At 47.9% G+C, this 15,536-nt stretch overlaps 81 non-coding genes across 81 annotated transcripts; all 81 read left to right on the plus strand.

The window, feature by feature from the left end:
- The first annotated feature begins 50 nt into the window (after positions 1-50).
- LOC148984255 (5S ribosomal RNA) lies at positions 51-169 on the plus strand. The gene has a single exon (XR_016160359.1). It is a non-coding gene; the product is annotated as a 5S ribosomal RNA (ribosomal RNA).
- Positions 170-232: 63 nt separating this feature from the next.
- On the plus strand, positions 233-351 carry LOC148984256 (5S ribosomal RNA). Its single transcript, XR_016164918.1, has one exon. It is a non-coding gene; the product is annotated as a 5S ribosomal RNA (ribosomal RNA).
- Positions 352-522: 171 nt separating this feature from the next.
- On the plus strand, positions 523-641 carry LOC148984257 (5S ribosomal RNA). The gene has a single exon (XR_016164919.1). It is a non-coding gene; the product is annotated as a 5S ribosomal RNA (ribosomal RNA).
- A 63-nt stretch (positions 642-704) lies between these two features.
- Positions 705-823, plus strand: LOC148984258 (5S ribosomal RNA). Its single transcript, XR_016164920.1, has one exon. It is a non-coding gene; the product is annotated as a 5S ribosomal RNA (ribosomal RNA).
- Positions 824-886: 63 nt separating this feature from the next.
- Positions 887-1,005, plus strand: LOC148984259 (5S ribosomal RNA). The gene has a single exon (XR_016162708.1). It is a non-coding gene; the product is annotated as a 5S ribosomal RNA (ribosomal RNA).
- A 63-nt stretch (positions 1,006-1,068) lies between these two features.
- On the plus strand, positions 1,069-1,187 carry LOC148984260 (5S ribosomal RNA). The gene has a single exon (XR_016164921.1). It is a non-coding gene; the product is annotated as a 5S ribosomal RNA (ribosomal RNA).
- A 63-nt stretch (positions 1,188-1,250) lies between these two features.
- On the plus strand, positions 1,251-1,369 carry LOC148984261 (5S ribosomal RNA). The gene has a single exon (XR_016164922.1). It is a non-coding gene; the product is annotated as a 5S ribosomal RNA (ribosomal RNA).
- A 63-nt stretch (positions 1,370-1,432) lies between these two features.
- Positions 1,433-1,551, plus strand: LOC148984262 (5S ribosomal RNA). Its single transcript, XR_016164923.1, has one exon. It is a non-coding gene; the product is annotated as a 5S ribosomal RNA (ribosomal RNA).
- Positions 1,552-1,614: 63 nt separating this feature from the next.
- Positions 1,615-1,733, plus strand: LOC148984263 (5S ribosomal RNA). The gene has a single exon (XR_016164924.1). It is a non-coding gene; the product is annotated as a 5S ribosomal RNA (ribosomal RNA).
- Positions 1,734-1,796: 63 nt separating this feature from the next.
- Positions 1,797-1,915, plus strand: LOC148984264 (5S ribosomal RNA). The gene has a single exon (XR_016164926.1). It is a non-coding gene; the product is annotated as a 5S ribosomal RNA (ribosomal RNA).
- A 63-nt stretch (positions 1,916-1,978) lies between these two features.
- LOC148984265 (5S ribosomal RNA) lies at positions 1,979-2,097 on the plus strand. The gene has a single exon (XR_016161823.1). It is a non-coding gene; the product is annotated as a 5S ribosomal RNA (ribosomal RNA).
- Positions 2,098-2,160: 63 nt separating this feature from the next.
- On the plus strand, positions 2,161-2,279 carry LOC148984266 (5S ribosomal RNA). The gene has a single exon (XR_016164927.1). It is a non-coding gene; the product is annotated as a 5S ribosomal RNA (ribosomal RNA).
- Positions 2,280-2,342: 63 nt separating this feature from the next.
- Positions 2,343-2,461, plus strand: LOC148984267 (5S ribosomal RNA). The gene has a single exon (XR_016164928.1). It is a non-coding gene; the product is annotated as a 5S ribosomal RNA (ribosomal RNA).
- Positions 2,462-2,524: 63 nt separating this feature from the next.
- Positions 2,525-2,643, plus strand: LOC148984268 (5S ribosomal RNA). The gene has a single exon (XR_016164929.1). It is a non-coding gene; the product is annotated as a 5S ribosomal RNA (ribosomal RNA).
- A 63-nt stretch (positions 2,644-2,706) lies between these two features.
- LOC148984269 (5S ribosomal RNA) lies at positions 2,707-2,825 on the plus strand. The gene has a single exon (XR_016164930.1). It is a non-coding gene; the product is annotated as a 5S ribosomal RNA (ribosomal RNA).
- Positions 2,826-2,888: 63 nt separating this feature from the next.
- On the plus strand, positions 2,889-3,007 carry LOC148984270 (5S ribosomal RNA). The gene has a single exon (XR_016164931.1). It is a non-coding gene; the product is annotated as a 5S ribosomal RNA (ribosomal RNA).
- A 63-nt stretch (positions 3,008-3,070) lies between these two features.
- On the plus strand, positions 3,071-3,189 carry LOC148984271 (5S ribosomal RNA). The gene has a single exon (XR_016164932.1). It is a non-coding gene; the product is annotated as a 5S ribosomal RNA (ribosomal RNA).
- A 63-nt stretch (positions 3,190-3,252) lies between these two features.
- On the plus strand, positions 3,253-3,371 carry LOC148984272 (5S ribosomal RNA). Its single transcript, XR_016164933.1, has one exon. It is a non-coding gene; the product is annotated as a 5S ribosomal RNA (ribosomal RNA).
- A 63-nt stretch (positions 3,372-3,434) lies between these two features.
- Positions 3,435-3,553, plus strand: LOC148984273 (5S ribosomal RNA). Its single transcript, XR_016161825.1, has one exon. It is a non-coding gene; the product is annotated as a 5S ribosomal RNA (ribosomal RNA).
- A 63-nt stretch (positions 3,554-3,616) lies between these two features.
- Positions 3,617-3,735, plus strand: LOC148984274 (5S ribosomal RNA). Its single transcript, XR_016164934.1, has one exon. It is a non-coding gene; the product is annotated as a 5S ribosomal RNA (ribosomal RNA).
- A 171-nt stretch (positions 3,736-3,906) lies between these two features.
- LOC148984275 (5S ribosomal RNA) lies at positions 3,907-4,025 on the plus strand. The gene has a single exon (XR_016164935.1). It is a non-coding gene; the product is annotated as a 5S ribosomal RNA (ribosomal RNA).
- Positions 4,026-4,088: 63 nt separating this feature from the next.
- On the plus strand, positions 4,089-4,207 carry LOC148984276 (5S ribosomal RNA). Its single transcript, XR_016160592.1, has one exon. It is a non-coding gene; the product is annotated as a 5S ribosomal RNA (ribosomal RNA).
- Positions 4,208-4,270: 63 nt separating this feature from the next.
- Positions 4,271-4,389, plus strand: LOC148984277 (5S ribosomal RNA). Its single transcript, XR_016162709.1, has one exon. It is a non-coding gene; the product is annotated as a 5S ribosomal RNA (ribosomal RNA).
- Positions 4,390-4,452: 63 nt separating this feature from the next.
- On the plus strand, positions 4,453-4,571 carry LOC148984278 (5S ribosomal RNA). Its single transcript, XR_016164937.1, has one exon. It is a non-coding gene; the product is annotated as a 5S ribosomal RNA (ribosomal RNA).
- A 63-nt stretch (positions 4,572-4,634) lies between these two features.
- Positions 4,635-4,753, plus strand: LOC148984279 (5S ribosomal RNA). Its single transcript, XR_016160360.1, has one exon. It is a non-coding gene; the product is annotated as a 5S ribosomal RNA (ribosomal RNA).
- A 63-nt stretch (positions 4,754-4,816) lies between these two features.
- Positions 4,817-4,935, plus strand: LOC148984280 (5S ribosomal RNA). Its single transcript, XR_016164938.1, has one exon. It is a non-coding gene; the product is annotated as a 5S ribosomal RNA (ribosomal RNA).
- A 63-nt stretch (positions 4,936-4,998) lies between these two features.
- LOC148984281 (5S ribosomal RNA) lies at positions 4,999-5,117 on the plus strand. The gene has a single exon (XR_016162710.1). It is a non-coding gene; the product is annotated as a 5S ribosomal RNA (ribosomal RNA).
- A 63-nt stretch (positions 5,118-5,180) lies between these two features.
- On the plus strand, positions 5,181-5,299 carry LOC148984282 (5S ribosomal RNA). Its single transcript, XR_016164939.1, has one exon. It is a non-coding gene; the product is annotated as a 5S ribosomal RNA (ribosomal RNA).
- Positions 5,300-5,362: 63 nt separating this feature from the next.
- LOC148984283 (5S ribosomal RNA) lies at positions 5,363-5,481 on the plus strand. Its single transcript, XR_016164940.1, has one exon. It is a non-coding gene; the product is annotated as a 5S ribosomal RNA (ribosomal RNA).
- A 63-nt stretch (positions 5,482-5,544) lies between these two features.
- LOC148984284 (5S ribosomal RNA) lies at positions 5,545-5,663 on the plus strand. The gene has a single exon (XR_016164941.1). It is a non-coding gene; the product is annotated as a 5S ribosomal RNA (ribosomal RNA).
- Positions 5,664-5,726: 63 nt separating this feature from the next.
- On the plus strand, positions 5,727-5,845 carry LOC148984285 (5S ribosomal RNA). The gene has a single exon (XR_016164942.1). It is a non-coding gene; the product is annotated as a 5S ribosomal RNA (ribosomal RNA).
- Positions 5,846-5,908: 63 nt separating this feature from the next.
- LOC148984286 (5S ribosomal RNA) lies at positions 5,909-6,027 on the plus strand. The gene has a single exon (XR_016164943.1). It is a non-coding gene; the product is annotated as a 5S ribosomal RNA (ribosomal RNA).
- Positions 6,028-6,090: 63 nt separating this feature from the next.
- LOC148984287 (5S ribosomal RNA) lies at positions 6,091-6,209 on the plus strand. The gene has a single exon (XR_016161826.1). It is a non-coding gene; the product is annotated as a 5S ribosomal RNA (ribosomal RNA).
- A 63-nt stretch (positions 6,210-6,272) lies between these two features.
- Positions 6,273-6,391, plus strand: LOC148984288 (5S ribosomal RNA). The gene has a single exon (XR_016164944.1). It is a non-coding gene; the product is annotated as a 5S ribosomal RNA (ribosomal RNA).
- Positions 6,392-6,454: 63 nt separating this feature from the next.
- Positions 6,455-6,573, plus strand: LOC148984289 (5S ribosomal RNA). The gene has a single exon (XR_016164945.1). It is a non-coding gene; the product is annotated as a 5S ribosomal RNA (ribosomal RNA).
- A 63-nt stretch (positions 6,574-6,636) lies between these two features.
- LOC148984290 (5S ribosomal RNA) lies at positions 6,637-6,755 on the plus strand. Its single transcript, XR_016164946.1, has one exon. It is a non-coding gene; the product is annotated as a 5S ribosomal RNA (ribosomal RNA).
- Positions 6,756-6,818: 63 nt separating this feature from the next.
- On the plus strand, positions 6,819-6,937 carry LOC148984291 (5S ribosomal RNA). Its single transcript, XR_016164948.1, has one exon. It is a non-coding gene; the product is annotated as a 5S ribosomal RNA (ribosomal RNA).
- Positions 6,938-7,000: 63 nt separating this feature from the next.
- On the plus strand, positions 7,001-7,119 carry LOC148984292 (5S ribosomal RNA). Its single transcript, XR_016164949.1, has one exon. It is a non-coding gene; the product is annotated as a 5S ribosomal RNA (ribosomal RNA).
- A 63-nt stretch (positions 7,120-7,182) lies between these two features.
- LOC148984293 (5S ribosomal RNA) lies at positions 7,183-7,301 on the plus strand. Its single transcript, XR_016164950.1, has one exon. It is a non-coding gene; the product is annotated as a 5S ribosomal RNA (ribosomal RNA).
- A 63-nt stretch (positions 7,302-7,364) lies between these two features.
- On the plus strand, positions 7,365-7,483 carry LOC148984294 (5S ribosomal RNA). The gene has a single exon (XR_016164951.1). It is a non-coding gene; the product is annotated as a 5S ribosomal RNA (ribosomal RNA).
- A 63-nt stretch (positions 7,484-7,546) lies between these two features.
- Positions 7,547-7,665, plus strand: LOC148984295 (5S ribosomal RNA). The gene has a single exon (XR_016161827.1). It is a non-coding gene; the product is annotated as a 5S ribosomal RNA (ribosomal RNA).
- A 63-nt stretch (positions 7,666-7,728) lies between these two features.
- On the plus strand, positions 7,729-7,847 carry LOC148984296 (5S ribosomal RNA). The gene has a single exon (XR_016164952.1). It is a non-coding gene; the product is annotated as a 5S ribosomal RNA (ribosomal RNA).
- A 170-nt stretch (positions 7,848-8,017) lies between these two features.
- On the plus strand, positions 8,018-8,136 carry LOC148984297 (5S ribosomal RNA). The gene has a single exon (XR_016164953.1). It is a non-coding gene; the product is annotated as a 5S ribosomal RNA (ribosomal RNA).
- Positions 8,137-8,199: 63 nt separating this feature from the next.
- On the plus strand, positions 8,200-8,318 carry LOC148984298 (5S ribosomal RNA). Its single transcript, XR_016160593.1, has one exon. It is a non-coding gene; the product is annotated as a 5S ribosomal RNA (ribosomal RNA).
- A 63-nt stretch (positions 8,319-8,381) lies between these two features.
- LOC148984299 (5S ribosomal RNA) lies at positions 8,382-8,500 on the plus strand. Its single transcript, XR_016162711.1, has one exon. It is a non-coding gene; the product is annotated as a 5S ribosomal RNA (ribosomal RNA).
- Positions 8,501-8,563: 63 nt separating this feature from the next.
- On the plus strand, positions 8,564-8,682 carry LOC148984300 (5S ribosomal RNA). The gene has a single exon (XR_016164954.1). It is a non-coding gene; the product is annotated as a 5S ribosomal RNA (ribosomal RNA).
- Positions 8,683-8,745: 63 nt separating this feature from the next.
- On the plus strand, positions 8,746-8,864 carry LOC148984301 (5S ribosomal RNA). The gene has a single exon (XR_016160361.1). It is a non-coding gene; the product is annotated as a 5S ribosomal RNA (ribosomal RNA).
- Positions 8,865-8,927: 63 nt separating this feature from the next.
- LOC148984302 (5S ribosomal RNA) lies at positions 8,928-9,046 on the plus strand. The gene has a single exon (XR_016164955.1). It is a non-coding gene; the product is annotated as a 5S ribosomal RNA (ribosomal RNA).
- Positions 9,047-9,217: 171 nt separating this feature from the next.
- LOC148984303 (5S ribosomal RNA) lies at positions 9,218-9,336 on the plus strand. The gene has a single exon (XR_016164956.1). It is a non-coding gene; the product is annotated as a 5S ribosomal RNA (ribosomal RNA).
- Positions 9,337-9,399: 63 nt separating this feature from the next.
- On the plus strand, positions 9,400-9,518 carry LOC148984304 (5S ribosomal RNA). The gene has a single exon (XR_016160594.1). It is a non-coding gene; the product is annotated as a 5S ribosomal RNA (ribosomal RNA).
- Positions 9,519-9,581: 63 nt separating this feature from the next.
- On the plus strand, positions 9,582-9,700 carry LOC148984305 (5S ribosomal RNA). The gene has a single exon (XR_016162712.1). It is a non-coding gene; the product is annotated as a 5S ribosomal RNA (ribosomal RNA).
- Positions 9,701-9,763: 63 nt separating this feature from the next.
- Positions 9,764-9,882, plus strand: LOC148984306 (5S ribosomal RNA). Its single transcript, XR_016164957.1, has one exon. It is a non-coding gene; the product is annotated as a 5S ribosomal RNA (ribosomal RNA).
- Positions 9,883-9,945: 63 nt separating this feature from the next.
- LOC148984307 (5S ribosomal RNA) lies at positions 9,946-10,064 on the plus strand. The gene has a single exon (XR_016160362.1). It is a non-coding gene; the product is annotated as a 5S ribosomal RNA (ribosomal RNA).
- A 63-nt stretch (positions 10,065-10,127) lies between these two features.
- Positions 10,128-10,246, plus strand: LOC148984308 (5S ribosomal RNA). The gene has a single exon (XR_016164959.1). It is a non-coding gene; the product is annotated as a 5S ribosomal RNA (ribosomal RNA).
- Positions 10,247-10,418: 172 nt separating this feature from the next.
- On the plus strand, positions 10,419-10,537 carry LOC148984309 (5S ribosomal RNA). Its single transcript, XR_016164960.1, has one exon. It is a non-coding gene; the product is annotated as a 5S ribosomal RNA (ribosomal RNA).
- A 63-nt stretch (positions 10,538-10,600) lies between these two features.
- On the plus strand, positions 10,601-10,719 carry LOC148984310 (5S ribosomal RNA). The gene has a single exon (XR_016164961.1). It is a non-coding gene; the product is annotated as a 5S ribosomal RNA (ribosomal RNA).
- A 63-nt stretch (positions 10,720-10,782) lies between these two features.
- LOC148984311 (5S ribosomal RNA) lies at positions 10,783-10,901 on the plus strand. The gene has a single exon (XR_016162713.1). It is a non-coding gene; the product is annotated as a 5S ribosomal RNA (ribosomal RNA).
- A 63-nt stretch (positions 10,902-10,964) lies between these two features.
- LOC148984312 (5S ribosomal RNA) lies at positions 10,965-11,083 on the plus strand. Its single transcript, XR_016164962.1, has one exon. It is a non-coding gene; the product is annotated as a 5S ribosomal RNA (ribosomal RNA).
- Positions 11,084-11,146: 63 nt separating this feature from the next.
- Positions 11,147-11,265, plus strand: LOC148984313 (5S ribosomal RNA). Its single transcript, XR_016164963.1, has one exon. It is a non-coding gene; the product is annotated as a 5S ribosomal RNA (ribosomal RNA).
- Positions 11,266-11,328: 63 nt separating this feature from the next.
- Positions 11,329-11,447, plus strand: LOC148984314 (5S ribosomal RNA). Its single transcript, XR_016164964.1, has one exon. It is a non-coding gene; the product is annotated as a 5S ribosomal RNA (ribosomal RNA).
- Positions 11,448-11,510: 63 nt separating this feature from the next.
- LOC148984315 (5S ribosomal RNA) lies at positions 11,511-11,629 on the plus strand. Its single transcript, XR_016164965.1, has one exon. It is a non-coding gene; the product is annotated as a 5S ribosomal RNA (ribosomal RNA).
- A 63-nt stretch (positions 11,630-11,692) lies between these two features.
- On the plus strand, positions 11,693-11,811 carry LOC148984316 (5S ribosomal RNA). The gene has a single exon (XR_016164966.1). It is a non-coding gene; the product is annotated as a 5S ribosomal RNA (ribosomal RNA).
- Positions 11,812-11,874: 63 nt separating this feature from the next.
- Positions 11,875-11,993, plus strand: LOC148984317 (5S ribosomal RNA). Its single transcript, XR_016161828.1, has one exon. It is a non-coding gene; the product is annotated as a 5S ribosomal RNA (ribosomal RNA).
- A 63-nt stretch (positions 11,994-12,056) lies between these two features.
- Positions 12,057-12,175, plus strand: LOC148984318 (5S ribosomal RNA). The gene has a single exon (XR_016164967.1). It is a non-coding gene; the product is annotated as a 5S ribosomal RNA (ribosomal RNA).
- Positions 12,176-12,238: 63 nt separating this feature from the next.
- LOC148984319 (5S ribosomal RNA) lies at positions 12,239-12,357 on the plus strand. The gene has a single exon (XR_016164968.1). It is a non-coding gene; the product is annotated as a 5S ribosomal RNA (ribosomal RNA).
- A 63-nt stretch (positions 12,358-12,420) lies between these two features.
- LOC148984320 (5S ribosomal RNA) lies at positions 12,421-12,539 on the plus strand. Its single transcript, XR_016164970.1, has one exon. It is a non-coding gene; the product is annotated as a 5S ribosomal RNA (ribosomal RNA).
- A 63-nt stretch (positions 12,540-12,602) lies between these two features.
- LOC148984321 (5S ribosomal RNA) lies at positions 12,603-12,721 on the plus strand. The gene has a single exon (XR_016164971.1). It is a non-coding gene; the product is annotated as a 5S ribosomal RNA (ribosomal RNA).
- A 63-nt stretch (positions 12,722-12,784) lies between these two features.
- On the plus strand, positions 12,785-12,903 carry LOC148984322 (5S ribosomal RNA). Its single transcript, XR_016164972.1, has one exon. It is a non-coding gene; the product is annotated as a 5S ribosomal RNA (ribosomal RNA).
- Positions 12,904-12,966: 63 nt separating this feature from the next.
- LOC148984323 (5S ribosomal RNA) lies at positions 12,967-13,085 on the plus strand. The gene has a single exon (XR_016164973.1). It is a non-coding gene; the product is annotated as a 5S ribosomal RNA (ribosomal RNA).
- Positions 13,086-13,148: 63 nt separating this feature from the next.
- LOC148984324 (5S ribosomal RNA) lies at positions 13,149-13,267 on the plus strand. The gene has a single exon (XR_016164974.1). It is a non-coding gene; the product is annotated as a 5S ribosomal RNA (ribosomal RNA).
- Positions 13,268-13,330: 63 nt separating this feature from the next.
- Positions 13,331-13,449, plus strand: LOC148984325 (5S ribosomal RNA). The gene has a single exon (XR_016161829.1). It is a non-coding gene; the product is annotated as a 5S ribosomal RNA (ribosomal RNA).
- A 63-nt stretch (positions 13,450-13,512) lies between these two features.
- On the plus strand, positions 13,513-13,631 carry LOC148984326 (5S ribosomal RNA). The gene has a single exon (XR_016164975.1). It is a non-coding gene; the product is annotated as a 5S ribosomal RNA (ribosomal RNA).
- Positions 13,632-13,802: 171 nt separating this feature from the next.
- On the plus strand, positions 13,803-13,921 carry LOC148984327 (5S ribosomal RNA). Its single transcript, XR_016164976.1, has one exon. It is a non-coding gene; the product is annotated as a 5S ribosomal RNA (ribosomal RNA).
- A 63-nt stretch (positions 13,922-13,984) lies between these two features.
- LOC148984328 (5S ribosomal RNA) lies at positions 13,985-14,103 on the plus strand. The gene has a single exon (XR_016160595.1). It is a non-coding gene; the product is annotated as a 5S ribosomal RNA (ribosomal RNA).
- Positions 14,104-14,166: 63 nt separating this feature from the next.
- On the plus strand, positions 14,167-14,285 carry LOC148984329 (5S ribosomal RNA). Its single transcript, XR_016162714.1, has one exon. It is a non-coding gene; the product is annotated as a 5S ribosomal RNA (ribosomal RNA).
- Positions 14,286-14,348: 63 nt separating this feature from the next.
- Positions 14,349-14,467, plus strand: LOC148984330 (5S ribosomal RNA). The gene has a single exon (XR_016164977.1). It is a non-coding gene; the product is annotated as a 5S ribosomal RNA (ribosomal RNA).
- Positions 14,468-14,530: 63 nt separating this feature from the next.
- LOC148984331 (5S ribosomal RNA) lies at positions 14,531-14,649 on the plus strand. Its single transcript, XR_016160363.1, has one exon. It is a non-coding gene; the product is annotated as a 5S ribosomal RNA (ribosomal RNA).
- A 63-nt stretch (positions 14,650-14,712) lies between these two features.
- On the plus strand, positions 14,713-14,831 carry LOC148984332 (5S ribosomal RNA). Its single transcript, XR_016164978.1, has one exon. It is a non-coding gene; the product is annotated as a 5S ribosomal RNA (ribosomal RNA).
- Positions 14,832-15,002: 171 nt separating this feature from the next.
- LOC148984333 (5S ribosomal RNA) lies at positions 15,003-15,121 on the plus strand. Its single transcript, XR_016164979.1, has one exon. It is a non-coding gene; the product is annotated as a 5S ribosomal RNA (ribosomal RNA).
- Positions 15,122-15,184: 63 nt separating this feature from the next.
- LOC148984334 (5S ribosomal RNA) lies at positions 15,185-15,303 on the plus strand. The gene has a single exon (XR_016164981.1). It is a non-coding gene; the product is annotated as a 5S ribosomal RNA (ribosomal RNA).
- Positions 15,304-15,366: 63 nt separating this feature from the next.
- Positions 15,367-15,485, plus strand: LOC148984335 (5S ribosomal RNA). The gene has a single exon (XR_016162715.1). It is a non-coding gene; the product is annotated as a 5S ribosomal RNA (ribosomal RNA).
- Positions 15,486-15,536: the final 51 nt, after the last annotated feature.

Consider the following 15,536-nt stretch of genomic DNA (forward strand, 5'->3'; position numbering starts at 1 on the left):
TACCCTAATGTTCTAACCATTCAAATAGCCCAATTTTGGCAGGAGATTTCGCTTACGACCATACCACCTTGAGAACGCCCGAACTCGTCTGATCTCGGAAGCTAAGCAGGGTCGGGCCTGGTTAGTACTTGGATGGGAGACCGCCTGGGAATACCAGGTGTTGTAAGCTTTATGTAGTTTACTACCCTAATGTTCTAACCATTCAAATAGCCCAATTTTGGCAGCAGATTTCGCTTACGGCCATACCACCTTGAGAACGCCCGAACTCGTCTGATCTCGGAAGCTAAGCAGGGTCGGGCCTGGTTAGTACTTGGATGGGAGACCGCCTGGGAATACCAGGTGCTGTAAGCTTTATTGTTTAAAAAAAAAAAAAAAAAAAAAGAGTCAATGAAATGTTTCAAAAATCCTAAATTGTCTTTTTTCCCCTCAAAATTCCTGAAATAGTCTCTCAGTTTCTTCAGAAAGCCTGAAAGAGTCTCTTTTTTTTCTTCTTCAAATAGCCCAATTTTGGCTGCAGATTTCGCTTACGGCCATACCACCTTGAGAACGCCCGAACTCGTCTGATCTCGGAAGCTAAGCAGGGTCGGGCCTGGTTAGTACTTGGATGGGAGACCGCCTGGGAATACCAGGTGCTGTAAGCTTTATGTAGTTTACTACCCTAATGTTCTAACCATTCAAATAGCCCAATTTTGGCAGCAGATTTCGCTTACGGCCATACCACCTTGAGAACGCCCGAACTCGTCTGATCTCGGAAGCTAAGCAGGGTCGGGCCTGGTTAGTACTTGGATGGGAGACCGCCTGGGAATACCAGGTGCTGTAAGCTTTATGTAGTTTACTACCCTAATGTTCTAACCATTCAAATAGCCCAATTTTGGCAGGAGATTTCGCTTACGACCATACCACCTTGAGAACGCCCGAACTCGTCTGATCTCGGAAGCTAAGCAGGGTCGGGCCTGGTTAGTACTTGGATGGGAGACCGCCTGGGAATACCAGGTGCTGTAAGCTTTATGTAGTTTACTACCCTAATGTTCTAACCATTCAAATAGCCCAATTTTGGCAGCAGATTTCGCTTACGGCCATACCACCTTGAGAACGCCCGAACTCGTCTGATCTCGGAAGCTAAGCAGGGTCGGGCCTGGTTAGTACTTGGATGGGAGACCGCCTGGGAATACCAGGTGCTGTAAGCTTTATATAGTTTACTACCCTAATGTTTTAACTATTCAAATAGCCCAATTTTGGCAGCAGATTTCGCTTACGGCCATACCACCTTGAGAACGCCCGAACTCGTCTGATCTCGGAAGCTAAGCAGGGTCGGGCCTGGTTAGTACTTGGATGGGAGACCGCCTGGGAATACCAGGTGCTGTAAGCTTTATGTAGTTTACTACCCTAATGTTCTAACCATTCAAATAGCCCAATTTTGGCAGCAGATTTCGCTTACGGCCATACCACCTTGAGAACGCCCGAACTCGTCTGATCTCGGAAGCTAAGCAGGGTCGGGCCTGGTTAGTACTTGGATGGGAGACCGCCTGGGAATACCAGGTGCTGTAAGCTTTATGTAGTTTACTACCCTAATGTTCTAACCATTCAAATAGCCCAATTTTGGCAGCAGATTTAGCTTACGGCCATACCACCTTGAGAACGCCCGAACTCGTCTGATCTCGGAAGCTAAGCAGGGTCGGGCCTGGTTAGTACTTGGATGGGAGACCGCCTGGGAATACCAGGTGCTGTAAGCTTTATGTAGTTTACTACCCTAATGTTCTAACCATTCAAATAGCCCAATTTTGGCAGCAGATTTCGCTTACGGCCATACCACCTTGAGAACGCCCGAACTCGTCTGATCTCGGAAGCTAAGCAGGGTCGGGCCTGGTTAGTACTTGGATGGGAGACCGCCTGGGAATACCAGGTGCTGTAAGCTTTATATAGTTTACTACCCTAATGTTCTAACCATTCAAATAGCCCAATTTTGGCAGCAGATTTCGCTTACGGCCATACCACCTTGAGAACGCCCGAACTCGTCTGATCTCGGAAGCTAAGCAGGGTCGGGCCTGGTTAGTACTTGGATGGTAGACCGCCTGGGAATACCAGGTGCTGTAAGCTTTATATAGTTTACTACCCTAATGTTTTAACTATTCAAATAGCCCAATTTTGGCAGCAGATTTCGCTTACGGCCATACCACCTTGAGAACGCCCGAACTCGTCTGATCTCGGAAGCTAAGCAGGGTCGGGCCTGGTTAGTACTTGGATGGGAGACCGCCTGGGAATACCAGGTGCTGTAAGCTTTATATAGTTTACTACCCTAATGTTCTAACCATTCAAATAGCCCAATTTTGGCAGCAGATTTCGCTTACGGCCATACCACCTTGAGAACGCCCGAACTCGTCTGATCTCGGAAGCTAAGCAGGGTCGGGCCTGGTTAGTACTTGGATGGGAGACCGCCTGGGAATACCAGGTGCTGTAAGCTTTATGTAGTTTACTACCCTAATGTTCTAACCATTCAAATAGCCCAATTTTGGCAGCAGATTTCGCTTACGGCCATACCACCTTGAGAACGCCCGAACTCGTCTGATCTCGGAAGCTAAGCAGGGTCGGGCCTGGTTAGTACTTGGATGGGAGACCGCCTGGGAATACCAGGTGCTGTAAGCTTTATGTAGTTTACTACCCTAATGTTCTAACCATTCAAATAGCCCAATTTTGGCAGCAGATTTCGCTTACGGCCATACCACCTTGAGAACGCCCGAACTCGTCTGATCTCGGAAGCTAAGCAGGGTCGGGCCTGGTTAGTACTTGGATGGGAGACCGCCTGGGAATACCAGGTGCTGTAAGCTTTATGTAGTTTACTACCCTAATGTTCTAACCATTCAAATAGCCCAATTTTGGCAGCAGATTTCGCTTACGGCCATACCACCTTGAGAACGCCCGAACTCGTCTGATCTCGGAAGCTAAGCAGGGTCGGGCCTGGTTAGTACTTGGATGGGAGACCGCCTGGGAATACCAGGTGCTGTAAGCTTTATGTAGTTTACTACCCTAATGTTCTAACCATTCAAATAGCCCAATTTTGGCAGCAGATTTCGCTTACGGCCATACCACCTTGAGAACGCCCGAACTCGTCTGATCTCGGAAGCTAAGCAGGGTCGGGCCTGGTTAGTACTTGGATGGGAGACCGCCTGGGAATACCAGGTGCTGTAAGCTTTATGTAGTTTACTACCCTAATGTTCTAACCATTCAAATAGCCCAATTTTGGCAGCAGATTTCGCTTACGGCCATACCACCTTGAGAACGCCCGAACTCGTCTGATCTCGGAAGCTAAGCAGGGTCGGGCCTGGTTAGTACTTGGATGGGAGACCGCCTGGGAATACCAGGTGCTGTAAGCTTTATATAGTTTACTACCCTAATGTTCTAACCATTCAAATAGCCCAATTTTGGCAGCAGATTTCGCTTACGGCCATACCACCTTGAGAACGCCCGAACTCGTCTGATCTCGGAAGCTAAGCAGGGTCGGGCCTGGTTAGTACTTGGATGGTAGACCGCCTGGGAATACCAGGTGCTGTAAGCTTTATATAGTTTACTACCCTAATGTTTTAACTATTCAAATAGCCCAATTTTGGCAGCAGATTTCGCTTACGGCCATACCACCTTGAGAACGCCCGAACTCGTCTGATCTCGGAAGCTAAGCAGGGTCGGGCCTGGTTAGTACTTGGATGGGAGACCGCCTGGGAATACCAGGTGCTGTAAGCTTTATTGTTTAAAAAAAAAAAAAAAAAAAAAGAGTCAATGAAATGTTTCAAAAATCCTAAATTGTCTTTTTTCCCCTCAAAATTCCTGAAATAGTCTCTCAGTTTCTTCAGAAAGCCTGAAAGAGTCTCTTTTTTTTCTTCTTCAAATAGCCCAATTTTGGCTGCAGATTTCGCTTACGGCCATACCACCTTGAGAACGCCCGAACTCGTCTGATCTCGGAAGCTAAGCAGGGTCGGGCCTGGTTAGTACTTGGATGGGAGACCGCCTGGGAATACCAGGTGCTGTAAGCTTTATGTAGTTTACTACCCTAATGTTCTAACCATTCAAATAGCCCAATTTTGGCAGCAGATTTCGCTTACGGCCATACCACCTTGAGAACGCCCGAACTCGTCTGATCTCGGAAGCTAAGCAGGGTCGGGCCTGGTTAGTACTTGGCTGGGAGACCGCCTGGGAATACCAGGTGCTGTAAGCTTTATGTAGTTTACTACCCTAATGTTCTAACCATTCAAATAGCCCAATTTTGGCAGGAGATTTCGCTTACGACCATACCACCTTGAGAACGCCCGAACTCGTCTGATCTCGGAAGCTAAGCAGGGTCGGGCCTGGTTAGTACTTGGATGGGAGACCGCCTGGGAATACCAGGTGCTGTAAGCTTTATGTAGTTTACTACCCTAATGTTCTAACCATTCAAATAGCCCAATTTTGGCAGCAGATTTCGCTTACGGCCATACCACCTTGAGAACGCCCGAACTCGTCTGATCTCGGAAGCTAAGCAGGGTCGGGCCTGGTTAGTACTTGGATGGGAGACCGCCTGGGAATACCAGGTGCTGTAAGCTTTATGTAGTTTACTACCCTAATGTTCTAACCATTCAAATAGCCCAATTTTGGCAGGAGATTTCGCTTACGACCATACCACCTTGAGAACGCCCGAACTCGTCTGATCTCGGAAGCTAAGCAGGGTCGGGCCTGGTTAGTACTTGGATGGGAGACCGCCTGGGAATACCAGGTGTTGTAAGCTTTATGTAGTTTACTACCCTAATGTTCTAACCATTCAAATAGCCCAATTTTGGCAGCAGATTTCGCTTACGGCCATACCACCTTGAGAACGCCCGAACTCGTCTGATCTCGGAAGCTAAGCAGGGTCGGGCCTGGTTAGTACTTGGATGGGAGACCGCCTGGGAATACCAGGTGCTGTAAGCTTTATGTAGTTTACTACCCTAATGTTCTAACCATTCAAATAGCCCAATTTTGGCAGGAGATTTCGCTTACGACCATACCACCTTGAGAACGCCCGAACTCGTCTGATCTCGGAAGCTAAGCAGGGTCGGGCCTGGTTAGTACTTGGATGGGAGACCGCCTGGGAATACCAGGTGCTGTAAGCTTTATGTAGTTTACTACCCTAATGTTCTAACCATTCAAATAGCCCAATTTTGGCAGCAGATTTCGCTTACGGCCATACCACCTTGAGAACGCCCGAACTCGTCTGATCTCGGAAGCTAAGCAGGGTCGGGCCTGGTTAGTACTTGGATGGGAGACCGCCTGGGAATACCAGGTGCTGTAAGCTTTATATAGTTTACTACCCTAATGTTTTAACTATTCAAATAGCCCAATTTTGGCAGCAGATTTCGCTTACGGCCATACCACCTTGAGAACGCCCGAACTCGTCTGATCTCGGAAGCTAAGCAGGGTCGGGCCTGGTTAGTACTTGGATGGGAGACCGCCTGGGAATACCAGGTGCTGTAAGCTTTATGTAGTTTACTACCCTAATGTTCTAACCATTCAAATAGCCCAATTTTGGCAGCAGATTTCGCTTACGGCCATACCACCTTGAGAACGCCCGAACTCGTCTGATCTCGGAAGCTAAGCAGGGTCGGGCCTGGTTAGTACTTGGATGGGAGACCGCCTGGGAATACCAGGTGCTGTAAGCTTTATGTAGTTTACTACCCTAATGTTCTAACCATTCAAATAGCCCAATTTTGGCAGCAGATTTAGCTTACGGCCATACCACCTTGAGAACGCCCGAACTCGTCTGATCTCGGAAGCTAAGCAGGGTCGGGCCTGGTTAGTACTTGGATGGGAGACCGCCTGGGAATACCAGGTGCTGTAAGCTTTATGTAGTTTACTACCCTAATGTTCTAACCATTCAAATAGCCCAATTTTGGCAGCAGATTTCGCTTACGGCCATACCACCTTGAGAACGCCCGAACTCGTCTGATCTCGGAAGCTAAGCAGGGTCGGGCCTGGTTAGTACTTGGATGGGAGACCGCCTGGGAATACCAGGTGCTGTAAGCTTTATATAGTTTACTACCCTAATGTTCTAACCATTCAAATAGCCCAATTTTGGCAGCAGATTTCGCTTACGGCCATACCACCTTGAGAACGCCCGAACTCGTCTGATCTCGGAAGCTAAGCAGGGTCGGGCCTGGTTAGTACTTGGATGGTAGACCGCCTGGGAATACCAGGTGCTGTAAGCTTTATATAGTTTACTACCCTAATGTTTTAACTATTCAAATAGCCCAATTTTGGCAGCAGATTTCGCTTACGGCCATACCACCTTGAGAACGCCCGAACTCGTCTGATCTCGGAAGCTAAGCAGGGTCGGGCCTGGTTAGTACTTGGATGGGAGACCGCCTGGGAATACCAGGTGCTGTAAGCTTTATATAGTTTACTACCCTAATGTTCTAACCATTCAAATAGCCCAATTTTGGCAGCAGATTTCGCTTACGGCCATACCACCTTGAGAACGCCCGAACTCGTCTGATCTCGGAAGCTAAGCAGGGTCGGGCCTGGTTAGTACTTGGATGGGAGACCGCCTGGGAATACCAGGTGCTGTAAGCTTTATGTAGTTTACTACCCTAATGTTCTAACCATTCAAATAGCCCAATTTTGGCAGCAGATTTCGCTTACGGCCATACCACCTTGAGAACGCCCGAACTCGTCTGATCTCGGAAGCTAAGCAGGGTCGGGCCTGGTTAGTACTTGGATGGGAGACCGCCTGGGAATACCAGGTGCTGTAAGCTTTATGTAGTTTACTACCCTAATGTTCTAACCATTCAAATAGCCCAATTTTGGCAGCAGATTTCGCTTACGGCCATACCACCTTGAGAACGCCCGAACTCGTCTGATCTCGGAAGCTAAGCAGGGTCGGGCCTGGTTAGTACTTGGATGGGAGACCGCCTGGGAATACCAGGTGCTGTAAGCTTTATGTAGTTTACTACCCTAATGTTCTAACCATTCAAATAGCCCAATTTTGGCAGCAGATTTCGCTTACGGCCATACCACCTTGAGAACGCCCGAACTCGTCTGATCTCGGAAGCTAAGCAGGGTCGGGCCTGGTTAGTACTTGGATGGGAGACCGCCTGGGAATACCAGGTGCTGTAAGCTTTATGTAGTTTACTACCCTAATGTTCTAACCATTCAAATAGCCCAATTTTGGCAGCAGATTTCGCTTACGGCCATACCACCTTGAGAACGCCCGAACTCGTCTGATCTCGGAAGCTAAGCAGGGTCGGGCCTGGTTAGTACTTGGATGGGAGACCGCCTGGGAATACCAGGTGCTGTAAGCTTTATGTAGTTTACTACCCTAATGTTCTAACCATTCAAATAGCCCAATTTTGGCAGCAGATTTCGCTTACGGCCATACCACCTTGAGAACGCCCGAACTCGTCTGATCTCGGAAGCTAAGCAGGGTCGGGCCTGGTTAGTACTTGGATGGGAGACCGCCTGGGAATACCAGGTGCTGTAAGCTTTATATAGTTTACTACCCTAATGTTCTAACCATTCAAATAGCCCAATTTTGGCAGCAGATTTCGCTTACGGCCATACCACCTTGAGAACGCCCGAACTCGTCTGATCTCGGAAGCTAAGCAGGGTCGGGCCTGGTTAGTACTTGGATGGTAGACCGCCTGGGAATACCAGGTGCTGTAAGCTTTATATAGTTTACTACCCTAATGTTTTAACTATTCAAATAGCCCAATTTTGGCAGCAGATTTCGCTTACGGCCATACCACCTTGAGAACGCCCGAACTCGTCTGATCTCGGAAGCTAAGCAGGGTCGGGCCTGGTTAGTACTTGGATGGGAGACCGCCTGGGAATACCAGGTGCTGTAAGCTTTATTGTTTAAAAAAAAAAAAAAAAAAAAGAGTCAATGAAATGTTTCAAAAATCCTAAATTGTCTTTTTTCCCCTCAAAATTCCTGAAATAGTCTCTCAGTTTCTTCAGAAAGCCTGAAAGAGTCTCTTTTTTTTCTTCTTCAAATAGCCCAATTTTGGCTGCAGATTTCGCTTACGGCCATACCACCTTGAGAACGCCCGAACTCGTCTGATCTCGGAAGCTAAGCAGGGTCGGGCCTGGTTAGTACTTGGATGGGAGACCGCCTGGGAATACCAGGTGCTGTAAGCTTTATGTAGTTTACTACCCTAATGTTCTAACCATTCAAATAGCCCAATTTTGGCAGCAGATTTCGCTTACGGCCATACCACCTTGAGAACGCCCGAACTCGTCTGATCTCGGAAGCTAAGCAGGGTCGGGCCTGGTTAGTACTTGGCTGGGAGACCGCCTGGGAATACCAGGTGCTGTAAGCTTTATGTAGTTTACTACCCTAATGTTCTAACCATTCAAATAGCCCAATTTTGGCAGGAGATTTCGCTTACGACCATACCACCTTGAGAACGCCCGAACTCGTCTGATCTCGGAAGCTAAGCAGGGTCGGGCCTGGTTAGTACTTGGATGGGAGACCGCCTGGGAATACCAGGTGCTGTAAGCTTTATGTAGTTTACTACCCTAATGTTCTAACCATTCAAATAGCCCAATTTTGGCAGCAGATTTCGCTTACGGCCATACCACCTTGAGAACGCCCGAACTCGTCTGATCTCGGAAGCTAAGCAGGGTCGGGCCTGGTTAGTACTTGGATGGGAGACCGCCTGGGAATACCAGGTGCTGTAAGCTTTATGTAGTTTACTACCCTAATGTTCTAACCATTCAAATAGCCCAATTTTGGCAGGAGATTTCGCTTACGACCATACCACCTTGAGAACGCCCGAACTCGTCTGATCTCGGAAGCTAAGCAGGGTCGGGCCTGGTTAGTACTTGGATGGGAGACCGCCTGGGAATACCAGGTGTTGTAAGCTTTATGTAGTTTACTACCCTAATGTTCTAACCATTCAAATAGCCCAATTTTGGCAGCAGATTTCGCTTACGGCCATACCACCTTGAGAACGCCCGAACTCGTCTGATCTCGGAAGCTAAGCAGGGTCGGGCCTGGTTAGTACTTGGATGGGAGACCGCCTGGGAATACCAGGTGCTGTAAGCTTTATTGTTTAAAAAAAAAAAAAAAAAAAAAGAGTCAATGAAATGTTTCAAAAATCCTAAATTGTCTTTTTTCCCCTCAAAATTCCTGAAATAGTCTCTCAGTTTCTTCAGAAAGCCTGAAAGAGTCTCTTTTTTTTCTTCTTCAAATAGCCCAATTTTGGCTGCAGATTTCGCTTACGGCCATACCACCTTGAGAACGCCCGAACTCGTCTGATCTCGGAAGCTAAGCAGGGTCGGGCCTGGTTAGTACTTGGATGGGAGACCGCCTGGGAATACCAGGTGCTGTAAGCTTTATGTAGTTTACTACCCTAATGTTCTAACCATTCAAATAGCCCAATTTTGGCAGCAGATTTCGCTTACGGCCATACCACCTTGAGAACGCCCGAACTCGTCTGATCTCGGAAGCTAAGCAGGGTCGGGCCTGGTTAGTACTTGGCTGGGAGACCGCCTGGGAATACCAGGTGCTGTAAGCTTTATGTAGTTTACTACCCTAATGTTCTAACCATTCAAATAGCCCAATTTTGGCAGGAGATTTCGCTTACGACCATACCACCTTGAGAACGCCCGAACTCGTCTGATCTCGGAAGCTAAGCAGGGTCGGGCCTGGTTAGTACTTGGATGGGAGACCGCCTGGGAATACCAGGTGCTGTAAGCTTTATGTAGTTTACTACCCTAATGTTCTAACCATTCAAATAGCCCAATTTTGGCAGCAGATTTCGCTTACGGCCATACCACCTTGAGAACGCCCGAACTCGTCTGATCTCGGAAGCTAAGCAGGGTCGGGCCTGGTTAGTACTTGGATGGGAGACCGCCTGGGAATACCAGGTGCTGTAAGCTTTATGTAGTTTACTACCCTAATGTTCTAACCATTCAAATAGCCCAATTTTGGCAGGAGATTTCGCTTACGACCATACCACCTTGAGAACGCCCGAACTCGTCTGATCTCGGAAGCTAAGCAGGGTCGGGCCTGGTTAGTACTTGGATGGGAGACCGCCTGGGAATACCAGGTGTTGTAAGCTTTATGTAGTTTACTACCCTAATGTTCTAACCATTCAAATAGCCCAATTTTGGCAGCAGATTTCGCTTACGGCCATACCACCTTGAGAACGCCCGAACTCGTCTGATCTCGGAAGCTAAGCAGGGTCGGGCCTGGTTAGTACTTGGATGGGAGACCGCCTGGGAATACCAGGTGCTGTAAGCTTTATTGTTTAAAAAAAAAAAAAAAAAAAAAAGAGTCAATGAAATGTTTCAAAAATCCTAAATTGTCTTTTTTCCCCTCAAAATTCCTGAAATAGTCTCTCAGTTTCTTCAGAAAGCCTGAAAGAGTCTCTTTTTTTTCTTCTTCAAATAGCCCAATTTTGGCTGCAGATTTCGCTTACGGCCATACCACCTTGAGAACGCCCGAACTCGTCTGATCTCGGAAGCTAAGCAGGGTCGGGCCTGGTTAGTACTTGGATGGGAGACCGCCTGGGAATACCAGGTGCTGTAAGCTTTATGTAGTTTACTACCCTAATGTTCTAACCATTCAAATAGCCCAATTTTGGCAGCAGATTTCGCTTACGGCCATACCACCTTGAGAACGCCCGAACTCGTCTGATCTCGGAAGCTAAGCAGGGTCGGGCCTGGTTAGTACTTGGATGGGAGACCGCCTGGGAATACCAGGTGCTGTAAGCTTTATGTAGTTTACTACCCTAATGTTCTAACCATTCAAATAGCCCAATTTTGGCAGGAGATTTCGCTTACGACCATACCACCTTGAGAACGCCCGAACTCGTCTGATCTCGGAAGCTAAGCAGGGTCGGGCCTGGTTAGTACTTGGATGGGAGACCGCCTGGGAATACCAGGTGCTGTAAGCTTTATGTAGTTTACTACCCTAATGTTCTAACCATTCAAATAGCCCAATTTTGGCAGCAGATTTCGCTTACGGCCATACCACCTTGAGAACGCCCGAACTCGTCTGATCTCGGAAGCTAAGCAGGGTCGGGCCTGGTTAGTACTTGGATGGGAGACCGCCTGGGAATACCAGGTGCTGTAAGCTTTATATAGTTTACTACCCTAATGTTTTAACTATTCAAATAGCCCAATTTTGGCAGCAGATTTCGCTTACGGCCATACCACCTTGAGAACGCCCGAACTCGTCTGATCTCGGAAGCTAAGCAGGGTCGGGCCTGGTTAGTACTTGGATGGGAGACCGCCTGGGAATACCAGGTGCTGTAAGCTTTATGTAGTTTACTACCCTAATGTTCTAACCATTCAAATAGCCCAATTTTGGCAGCAGATTTCGCTTACGGCCATACCACCTTGAGAACGCCCGAACTCGTCTGATCTCGGAAGCTAAGCAGGGTCGGGCCTGGTTAGTACTTGGATGGGAGACCGCCTGGGAATACCAGGTGCTGTAAGCTTTATGTAGTTTACTACCCTAATGTTCTAACCATTCAAATAGCCCAATTTTGGCAGCAGATTTCGCTTACGGCCATACCACCTTGAGAACGCCCGAACTCGTCTGATCTCGGAAGCTAAGCAGGGTCGGGCCTGGTTAGTACTTGGATGGGAGACCGCCTGGGAATACCAGGTGCTGTAAGCTTTATGTAGTTTACTACCCTAATGTTCTAACCATTCAAATAGCCCAATTTTGGCAGCAGATTTCGCTTACGGCCATACCACCTTGAGAACGCCCGAACTCGTCTGATCTCGGAAGCTAAGCAGGGTCGGGCCTGGTTAGTACTTGGATGGGAGACCGCCTGGGAATACCAGGTGCTGTAAGCTTTATATAGTTTACTACCCTAATGTTCTAACCATTCAAATAGCCCAATTTTGGCAGCAGATTTCGCTTACGGCCATACCACCTTGAGAACGCCCGAACTCGTCTGATCTCGGAAGCTAAGCAGGGTCGGGCCTGGTTAGTACTTGGATGGTAGACCGCCTGGGAATACCAGGTGCTGTAAGCTTTATATAGTTTACTACCCTAATGTTTTAACTATTCAAATAGCCCAATTTTGGCAGCAGATTTCGCTTACGGCCATACCACCTTGAGAACGCCCGAACTCGTCTGATCTCGGAAGCTAAGCAGGGTCGGGCCTGGTTAGTACTTGGATGGGAGACCGCCTGGGAATACCAGGTGCTGTAAGCTTTATATAGTTTACTACCCTAATGTTCTAACCATTCAAATAGCCCAATTTTGGCAGCAGATTTCGCTTACGGCCATACCACCTTGAGAACGCCCGAACTCGTCTGATCTCGGAAGCTAAGCAGGGTCGGGCCTGGTTAGTACTTGGATGGGAGACCGCCTGGGAATACCAGGTGCTGTAAGCTTTATGTAGTTTACTACCCTAATGTTCTAACCATTCAAATAGCCCAATTTTGGCAGCAGATTTCGCTTACGGCCATACCACCTTGAGAACGCCCGAACTCGTCTGATCTCGGAAGCTAAGCAGGGTCGGGCCTGGTTAGTACTTGGATGGGAGACCGCCTGGGAATACCAGGTGCTGTAAGCTTTATGTAGTTTACTACCCTAATGTTCTAACCATTCAAATAGCCCAATTTTGGCAGCAGATTTCGCTTACGGCCATACCACCTTGAGAACGCCCGAACTCGTCTGATCTCGGAAGCTAAGCAGGGTCGGGCCTGGTTAGTACTTGGATGGGAGACCGCCTGGGAATACCAGGTGCTGTAAGCTTTATGTAGTTTACTACCCTAATGTTCTAACCATTCAAATAGCCCAATTTTGGCAGCAGATTTCGCTTACGGCCATACCACCTTGAGAACGCCCGAACTCGTCTGATCTCGGAAGCTAAGCAGGGTCGGGCCTGGTTAGTACTTGGATGGGAGACCGCCTGGGAATACCAGGTGCTGTAAGCTTTATGTAGTTTACTACCCTAATGTTCTAACCATTCAAATAGCCCAATTTTGGCAGCAGATTTCGCTTACGGCCATACCACCTTGAGAACGCCCGAACTCGTCTGATCTCGGAAGCTAAGCAGGGTCGGGCCTGGTTAGTACTTGGATGGGAGACCGCCTGGGAATACCAGGTGCTGTAAGCTTTATGTAGTTTACTACCCTAATGTTCTAACCATTCAAATAGCCCAATTTTGGCAGCAGATTTCGCTTACGGCCATACCACCTTGAGAACGCCCGAACTCGTCTGATCTCGGAAGCTAAGCAGGGTCGGGCCTGGTTAGTACTTGGATGGGAGACCGCCTGGGAATACCAGGTGCTGTAAGCTTTATATAGTTTACTACCCTAATGTTCTAACCATTCAAATAGCCCAATTTTGGCAGCAGATTTCGCTTACGGCCATACCACCTTGAGAACGCCCGAACTCGTCTGATCTCGGAAGCTAAGCAGGGTCGGGCCTGGTTAGTACTTGGATGGTAGACCGCCTGGGAATACCAGGTGCTGTAAGCTTTATATAGTTTACTACCCTAATGTTTTAACTATTCAAATAGCCCAATTTTGGCAGCAGATTTCGCTTACGGCCATACCACCTTGAGAACGCCCGAACTCGTCTGATCTCGGAAGCTAAGCAGGGTCGGGCCTGGTTAGTACTTGGATGGGAGACCGCCTGGGAATACCAGGTGCTGTAAGCTTTATTGTTTAAAAAAAAAAAAAAAAAAAAAGAGTCAATGAAATGTTTCAAAAATCCTAAATTGTCTTTTTTCCCCTCAAAATTCCTGAAATAGTCTCTCAGTTTCTTCAGAAAGCCTGAAAGAGTCTCTTTTTTTTCTTCTTCAAATAGCCCAATTTTGGCTGCAGATTTCGCTTACGGCCATACCACCTTGAGAACGCCCGAACTCGTCTGATCTCGGAAGCTAAGCAGGGTCGGGCCTGGTTAGTACTTGGATGGGAGACCGCCTGGGAATACCAGGTGCTGTAAGCTTTATGTAGTTTACTACCCTAATGTTCTAACCATTCAAATAGCCCAATTTTGGCAGCAGATTTCGCTTACGGCCATACCACCTTGAGAACGCCCGAACTCGTCTGATCTCGGAAGCTAAGCAGGGTCGGGCCTGGTTAGTACTTGGCTGGGAGACCGCCTGGGAATACCAGGTGCTGTAAGCTTTATGTAGTTTACTACCCTAATGTTCTAACCATTCAAATAGCCCAATTTTGGCAGGAGATTTCGCTTACGACCATACCACCTTGAGAACGCCCGAACTCGTCTGATCTCGGAAGCTAAGCAGGGTCGGGCCTGGTTAGTACTTGGATGGGAGACCGCCTGGGAATACCAGGTGCTGTAAGCTTTATGTAGTTTACTACCCTAATGTTCTAACCATTCAAATAGCCCAATTTTGGCAGCAGATTTCGCTTACGGCCATACCACCTTGAGAACGCCCGAACTCGTCTGATCTCGGAAGCTAAGCAGGGTCGGGCCTGGTTAGTACTTGGATGGGAGACCGCCTGGGAATACCAGGTGCTGTAAGCTTTATGTAGTTTACTACCCTAATGTTCTAACCATTCAAATAGCCCAATTTTGGCAGGAGATTTCGCTTACGACCATACCACCTTGAGAACGCCCGAACTCGTCTGATCTCGGAAGCTAAGCAGGGTCGGGCCTGGTTAGTACTTGGATGGGAGACCGCCTGGGAATACCAGGTGTTGTAAGCTTTATGTAGTTTACTACCCTAATGTTCTAACCATTCAAATAGCCCAATTTTGGCAGCAGATTTCGCTTACGGCCATACCACCTTGAGAACGCCCGAACTCGTCTGATCTCGGAAGCTAAGCAGGGTCGGGCCTGGTTAGTACTTGGATGGGAGACCGCCTGGGAATACCAGGTGCTGTAAGCTTTATTGTTTAAAAAAAAAAAAAAAAAAAAAGAGTCAATGAAATGTTTCAAAAATCCTAAATTGTCTTTTTTCCCCTCAAAATTCCTGAAATAGTCTCTCAGTTTCTTCAGAAAGCCTGAAAGAGTCTCTTTTTTTTCTTCTTCAAATAGCCCAATTTTGGCTGCAGATTTCGCTTACGGCCATACCACCTTGAGAACGCCCGAACTCGTCTGATCTCGGAAGCTAAGCAGGGTCGGGCCTGGTTAGTACTTGGATGGGAGACCGCCTGGGAATACCAGGTGCTGTAAGCTTTATGTAGTTTACTACCCTAATGTTCTAACCATTCAAATAGCCCAATTTTGGCAGCAGATTTCGCTTACGGCCATACCACCTTGAGAACGCCCGAACTCGTCTGATCTCGGAAGCTAAGCAGGGTCGGGCCTGGTTAGTACTTGGATGGGAGACCGCCTGGGAATACCAGGTGCTGTAAGCTTTATGTAGTTTACTACCCTAATGTTCTAACCATTCAAATAGCCCAATTTTGGCAGGAGATTTCGCTTACGACCATACCACCTTGAGAACGCCCGAACTCGTCTGATCTCGGAAGCTAAGCAGGGTCGGGCCTGGTTAGTACTTGGATGGGAGACCGCCTGGGAATACCAGGTGCTGTAAGCTTTATGTAGTTTACTACCCTAATGTTCTAACCATTCAAATAGCCCAATTTTG

The sequence above is a fragment of the Pimephales promelas genome, chromosome 3 (genome assembly GCF_988280905.1).
Source record: "Pimephales promelas chromosome 3, fPimPro1.hap1.1, whole genome shotgun sequence".
Classification (NCBI taxonomy): Eukaryota; Metazoa; Chordata; class Actinopteri; order Cypriniformes; family Leuciscidae; genus Pimephales; species Pimephales promelas.